Source organism: Elaeis guineensis, chromosome 11, assembly GCF_000442705.2.
Source record: "Elaeis guineensis isolate ETL-2024a chromosome 11, EG11, whole genome shotgun sequence".
Lineage (NCBI taxonomy): Eukaryota > Viridiplantae > Streptophyta > Magnoliopsida > Arecales > Arecaceae > Elaeis > Elaeis guineensis.
In genome coordinates this window covers 83,841,042-83,848,011 of record NC_026003.2, presented here as the reverse complement: position 1 = coordinate 83,848,011, position 6,970 = coordinate 83,841,042, and the positions used below count along the sequence as shown (strand labels likewise).

General features: G+C 34.5%; 1 pseudogene; it reads left to right on the top strand.

Annotated features, from left to right (window-relative positions):
* Window positions 1-4,510: 4,510 nt before the first annotated feature.
* Window positions 4,511-6,110, top strand: LOC114913352 (uncharacterized; annotated as a pseudogene).
* The last annotated feature ends 860 nt before the right edge of the window (window positions 6,111-6,970 follow it).

Sequence of the window (6,970 nt, the reverse complement as noted above, 5' to 3'; positions counted from 1 at the left end):
ACATTAATTTTAATTCAAAATTAAATCTAAACAAATTCCAATTCAAAACCTCACTTAAAATTGACTCCTTCCTAAACTCGATCAAAATCATCAGATGAAGCCTTCCACTTCGCTAATCCTAGAGGATAACTTTAGAGAGAGAAAATCCATCAAGAGAGAGAAACAATCTAAGAGAGAAAATTCTAGAGAAAGAAAGTAGAGAGAGAAAGTCCAATTCAGAGAGAGAAAGTAGGGTTCAGACTGAAAGAAGAGAGAGGAGAGAGAGAAACTCTCTCTCTCATCATTTTTTTTAATTTTATTTTATTTATTTATTTATTTATTTATTTATATATATATATATAATATATATATATTTTTTCTTCTTCTTTTTCTTTTTTTTTCTTTTTTCTTTTTTTTTTCTTTTCTTTTCTTTTCTCTTTTTTTTCTTCTTTTTCTTCTTTTTTTTTTCTTCTTTTCCTTCTTCTTCTTCTTCTTCTCTTTTTTCTCCGTGGGTTTCCTTTGGGCTGAAACAGGGGACGGCAGTCCCCTCCTTGTGCCGGGCCGTTCAGGCCACGGCCGCCACGGCAGAGAGGGGCCACTCCCCCGGTCACGGAGGAGCATGGCCGGCGATCGATTTCGATCGCCGGTGCCGAAAAATTCACTGGAAAAAGAGACCAAAACAGAGGTCCCTTTTTCGATCGAAAATCGGCGACTCTCGTCGCCGGTAGCCGCGCACAAGGCACGGGAGGAAGGGGAAGGAAGAGAGGAAGAAAAGGGAAACTTACCTCGACCTCCGTGACCCTACCGGTGAGCAATCACGGTGAAAACGAAGTAAGGATCCGCAGCTCCGATCGGGAAAAACAGGGAAAAAGAGAGAGGAAGGGGGCCGATGTTGGGTTTCTAGGAAAAAGGGGGGGCTTCTTATAGAGGGTCCTAGGACTTCGAGAGGTCCTAGGACTCCCAATTTGTCTGGATCTTGCCGGAGAAGAAGACTCCTATCGGAAGTCTTCTTCTCGATTTTGATTCCTCTGTTTTTTTTTTTTTTCTTTAATGGGCTTGGGTTTTTTTGGGCTATAACACCTAATGTGTCGGGGGTAGTTTCTACCAAAAAAGAAGGTTCAAGAGTAATTTCTTGAACCTATTAGAGGCTGGTTGGAAGGGGAGTCCGCAGTCTTGTTCAAATCTGTGTCACAGAAGGGGAGTCCCCTTTCCATTCAACTTCTCATGGGGCTGTACCATGTCTTTAGATGCGAAAGATTTAGATTAGACTGTGCATATGTCCCAAGCATCTTAGGGTAGAACCAGGCCCAGAATGACGTATATGATAATGGGGGCTTTGGGTGGGGTGTAGTTTTGGGAATAGGATAGCTTTCACAGAGAGGGGGTGTGTAATTTTGTTGCATCTAGTCTTGCCAATCTTAATTAATTCCATCTTTAGCTGGAGAAGGAAGGTACGCTGCCATGGGCAGGGAAGCATAAGAAGAATAGAGAATTTTTTTTTGTTTTTAATATCAGTTAGGTACCAACATGGCTAGGGCTGGGCAACAGGACGTCAATAACTACTCGAGAACAAGTATCAAATGTAGGATACAAATGGGTCAGACCCATCATTAGCCCAATGCTGGTACCCAACCATGAGGCCCACTATTGAATACAAGGTCAACCTAGAAAAAAATTAATTCTGGATGGGTTGGTTTGGGCTCTAAATTCTATACTAGTAATTAAATTTTGTTGCATTTAGGTCGGAATACCTTGAACCAATAGCTACTATGGAATTTCGCAAGCTAGGACCCTATATCTTTGATATGTTCGATAGGCACTTCGGGACTTGTTTGAGTCATGCCAGCCCAGATCCCAGTTCTAGCACGTTGGTCACCCCCGTGTCCCTGATCTAAATTAAACTACTTGGCTCTTATCATATATAATGAGCTTCATGTAACAATCTCACAAGTGTGGCAAGAGTATGACCCTTCAAGGGAACTCATGGAGCATGGTGCTCTTGCAGAATTCGTCAGACGTGCCGCAAATTATTTTGACTGTTTTATTTTTTTAAGGAAAATCATTTGAGTTAAAATTATTTAGGATTAAGATACCAATACCAGTAATCACTTTATAATTATATTCAATAATAATGATTAATAGCAAGCAGTTACAGATTTTTAATCACCATCCACCAAATAATAAAAAACAACATAATTGAACAAGACATATCATTCGAAAAATATTTGAATTCAAAATACTAAAAGGTCTATTGATAATTAGCATCTGTTGTTTTAGTTACATATTAATTATTATAATCAGCCAAATAGCCATCCAATTATTATTATTATTATTTAATTAACATGTTTTATATTTGAAACTTTTATAACAGCCATTAATCCATTACAACATTATGAGTGATGAAACTTCAAATGATGACATGAAAAGATGCAGCAATTGAGTGGTAATACATTTAAAATAACAAGTCAACCACTATTATTTGATGCCATTTAATAGATAAAGAATGCTTAAAACATTTAACTTTGAGTCTCGAAGCGTATTTTCAAGAATTTAGATCTTTGTATCTACAACTGGTTGGTCTCTCTCCCTTCTTTATTTTTATCTCTTGAAAAAGAAAAGAAAAATATCTACACTGAAAAAATTTTAAAAATATCAAATTCCTTCTTTTTCTCAATGAAAATGCTTATTTTTTCACCTCTTTCTTGGAAAAACTCATCAAAGAAAAAACATCAAAAAAATATAATATACTACGATATCTGTCTTAAGTATTATAATGTCATAAATCATTACAGCCATCACTTGGAATACAAATCAATGAAAGGAGACCATAATTTTATATTCTTTTTTCAAGTTCATTTTCTTCCCTTATCATTATCCATATCAGGAGAATTATTTGCTTTTCCTAGTCATCATCATCTTCAAAGAAATCTTGGAAATTCCTAAAAATGGCTTCTTCGAAGAGTCCAGCATCTCTCAACTCTCTCCACCATCAATTTGGTCTCAAGTGTAGGTAATCCTCTTCCATCTTCTTGCAGATCTGATTCCTCCTGTTCGATCATTGCATCCATATGGAATTTGCCGTTGATGCAGCAGTGAGAGATGGAAGTTAGGGTAATTCATGATGGCTCCAATGGATTGCTGGATTCTTTTGCTGGGTGGTCTAACATAGGTTGTGGTGGTGGATACTCTCAGAAAAAGGGAGGCTTTGGAGGTAAGGAGAGCTTTTTCTTCTTCAGCTAGTTTGACTCTTAGATATATAATAAAGTTTCTATGTTTTTATTTTTTGGTTGTAACTAATGTATTTCAGAATGATAACATACTTGGAATAACCTACTTTCAAGAAAAAGGGAAGAAGACGAATTTTAAAGCCATATTTTATATTGTACATCTAGTGAAACGGAATCTTTATTGTCAAGATTTGAAAAACTTTAAAATGGGGAACATGATGATGGGCTTTTAAGTTTAGAACTCATATTGATGAAAATGACTAATAAAAAGAAAAAAATACAGAGTTCTAGGAACATATATTTTAGGGGAAATTAATGGCCGATTTTTTTGTGGATCAGAGTTTAATTTTTAAACCCTATTGACCCAACTTATAACTCCCGGTCTATTACAAATGGCATTTTAACTTTAACTCCCTCAATAAGATCAAAATGCTCTCAAATTGAATCCTCTTATCTCCCCCAAATTTTTATCTCTTCATTTCTTTCTTCCCGACAAATACCTTTGGTGATCTATTACTGCACGATTTTACTCACGCTACCGATGGCGAGGGCTACGGGGTTTCTCTTCAACGGAAATGATGATTGAGACGGCGATGCATGTGGAGGTAAAATCCACCAGTAATGTTCTCTCTCTCCCTCTCTTCTCTCTTTTATCTTCTCTCTTTTCCCCTCTTCTTTTTCTATGGATCTTAGCAATTTCAGTCGACGTATTATTGGAGCAGAGATTCTATCTTCTCTCTTTCCTCCTCTCTTCTCTCTTGTGGATTTTAGCAATTTCAGTTGACACATTATTAAAGCAAAGGTTCTCTTCTTTATGAATGAGACTGTATGAATGCACTTATGAATGGTTCTCTTACTTAGAGTAGGGGTTTTATTACTTATGAATTGATTCTGTAAATATAACTAGTTGATTTAATCACATGAATGCTCATTATTTCTTTTAAGTAACCAAATAAAAATACAGTTGGTTACATGAAAACTATCAAACAAATATTTCAAAAGAAAATATTGAAAAGAGTAATGCTACTGAAAATCTATCCAGAAAAAAGAAAAAAACTAAGTCCCACCAATTGTTTGTCTTCTTTCCTAAGAATTTGAAACTTTTAAAAACTTATAAATCTTATTTTAATGATACATCAATGATACACAATTTGAATTTCAACCATATTCATATGTAATCTAATTTTGTTAGTCAAAATTAGCTTCTATGATAATATAACTTAATATATATTATTTCAATTTGCTGTATGATGCAGTGTTATGATGGCTAGTCCAAAGAGGATGAAAGAATGTTGTATTAGCCCATGGTGAATGAAAGATGCTATTTCAGTCATTATATCGAGGTCATGGACACACTTATAGAGTTTATGTCCAAAGAATAGAAGACAAAAGTGGCCGCGACTCCATTTTTCAATTTGCTCTAACCTCCATGTATCAAGCAAAGTAGGCCATTATTGGATGTGTTGCTTTCCTTCTGGGATGATGAGAAGGAGGGCTTTAGGTTGGGTAGGACTATGGTTCCTTTTGTGGAAATTGACATTGTCCTCATCTTTGTTTGAGGGCTACGGATGATGAGGTTCAATTGTATAGGGAGAAGAGTGTTTAGTCGGACCTCATCACCTAATTTTTTAATGGTGACTATAAAAAGACTATTAGAGATTTAGTTAAAAATAAATTGATGTCTCTTGTTGGGAAGTCCGGATTACAGGATGCAAAGGACTTTACCAAGTGTTGGGTTCTTTATCTTTTTGTAACTATTCTTTTTCCAACTATATGCTACCATATTCCAAAGGTATTATGTCTATATCTTAACGATTTGGATCATCTAGGATCATATAGTTGGGGTCTTGTGATTTTTTCTTTCCTTCGACAGTAGATCCCTAATGTAGCAGAGAGTGTGCGCATAAGAAATACAACTGGAAGATGCTCTACTGGCTGTATGGATAGATGGTGGCTCTGGTGGTAAGCTTGTCTATGTTTACTTTCAATTTAATTATTTGATAGTCAATCTAATATTATATCAGTTACTTTAATATGGTACATAATTAGTCTAGCATGGTACATAATTAATATAGAATGGCACACAGCTAATTTGTTATGATACAGTTAATATATATTGGTACATAGTTAATGTATATTGATATATAGTTAATATGTATTGGCACATAGTTATTTATTATGATATACAGTTAATTTATATTGGTATACAGTTAATCTATTATGGTACATAGTTAATCTATATTCGTATACAGTTAATTTATACGGAGATATAGTTAATTTATTATAGTACATAATTAATATATATTGGTACATAGTTAATCTATTATGGTACACAGTTAATCTATATTAATACATAGTTAATCTATTGTGATACACAGTTAATCTATATTCATATACAGTTAATTTATCATAATACATAGTTAATCTATTATGGTATATAGTTAATCTAACATTATTTTGGTATGGTATACAATTAATTTATTATGGTATATAGTTAATCTAATATTATTTTGGTATGATAGGCATGGGCTGTTGAGCATGCCAACAGTCTATTTGAAAAGCACAGACCACCATTCATTTATCCCCATCTCTTGCGTTAGAGCAATGCCGTTCCCTCACAAGGTGGGAGCGATCACCAAAGCAATAAAGAAATTAAAAAGATTTGAGATATTAGCTTTTGTATCTAACATCATACACATTTCAATTAAAGTATAACTAATTTTTTTGAATTTTTTTTTATTTCATAATAGGTGATCCAGAGGATACATCCTAAGGAGGATGAGGTGCACCTCTGGTAACAAGAAAGGCCACAGGGGGTAGTTTCGATACAGGGGCAGGCACGTATAAAATCTGATTTTTTTTACCTTTCATATTTTATATTAGTTATGTGACTCATATATTATTTTTTATTTGGCACACACATGCTATGTGCTGGCACACAGTAAAGTCCACCTTGCACACACTTATAATACATTTGTAGACAATTGAGATTTTGCTACATTTTTTTTTAAATCTTTGTAGTATATCATTGTCTTCATGTGTTATTTCTATTTGGCACATAGCTATTATGTGCTGGCACATTATTTGGCACACTATATATAAATGACGTACATAAAATTTTACTATGTAGAAATATATATAGCTCGTCACTGCACATTACTTATTGCATATAATCTTTAAGATTTTTTTTTCAAGTTCTGTCATGTAGCAAGCCTAGATGACATCTAATTAATGATTTAGAGACATATATCATCGTAGTTGAGAGGTCCTTGATTAGTCACGACTTTCACTTAGAGGACCTTCAGCCCATCGATGATGTCGCAGCGAAGGATGCACAGATGTTGCCTTTGATAGGAGGCTTTCATGCATCAAGAAGATGCTCCATGATGAAGGCTTAATACCGACAGAAAATATTATAGCCATGAATGTAGATCCTACTGAGGTGAGTACGATATTGTAATTGTAATATAAAAATTTGGAAATGATGTTATTCCTGACCCAATTGATCTTTATTATTAGGTGAGGACAGAGCATTCTTTTGTATATGAAGAACCCCACCCGACTGGAGTGGACCCTATTATACCTTATAATAGTAAAGCAGTGGAGATAATTTTCATTAGTTTGTAGTTAAAGATATTTTCTTTTATTATAATATGAATTCTTATTAACTTTGTACCGGCATTTTTTTTTTTTAGGTCAGTTTCGTGGCTAAAGTGAAGTGCAAGAAAAAAAATGTTGCTTCGAAACATGTGTTCTTATTATGC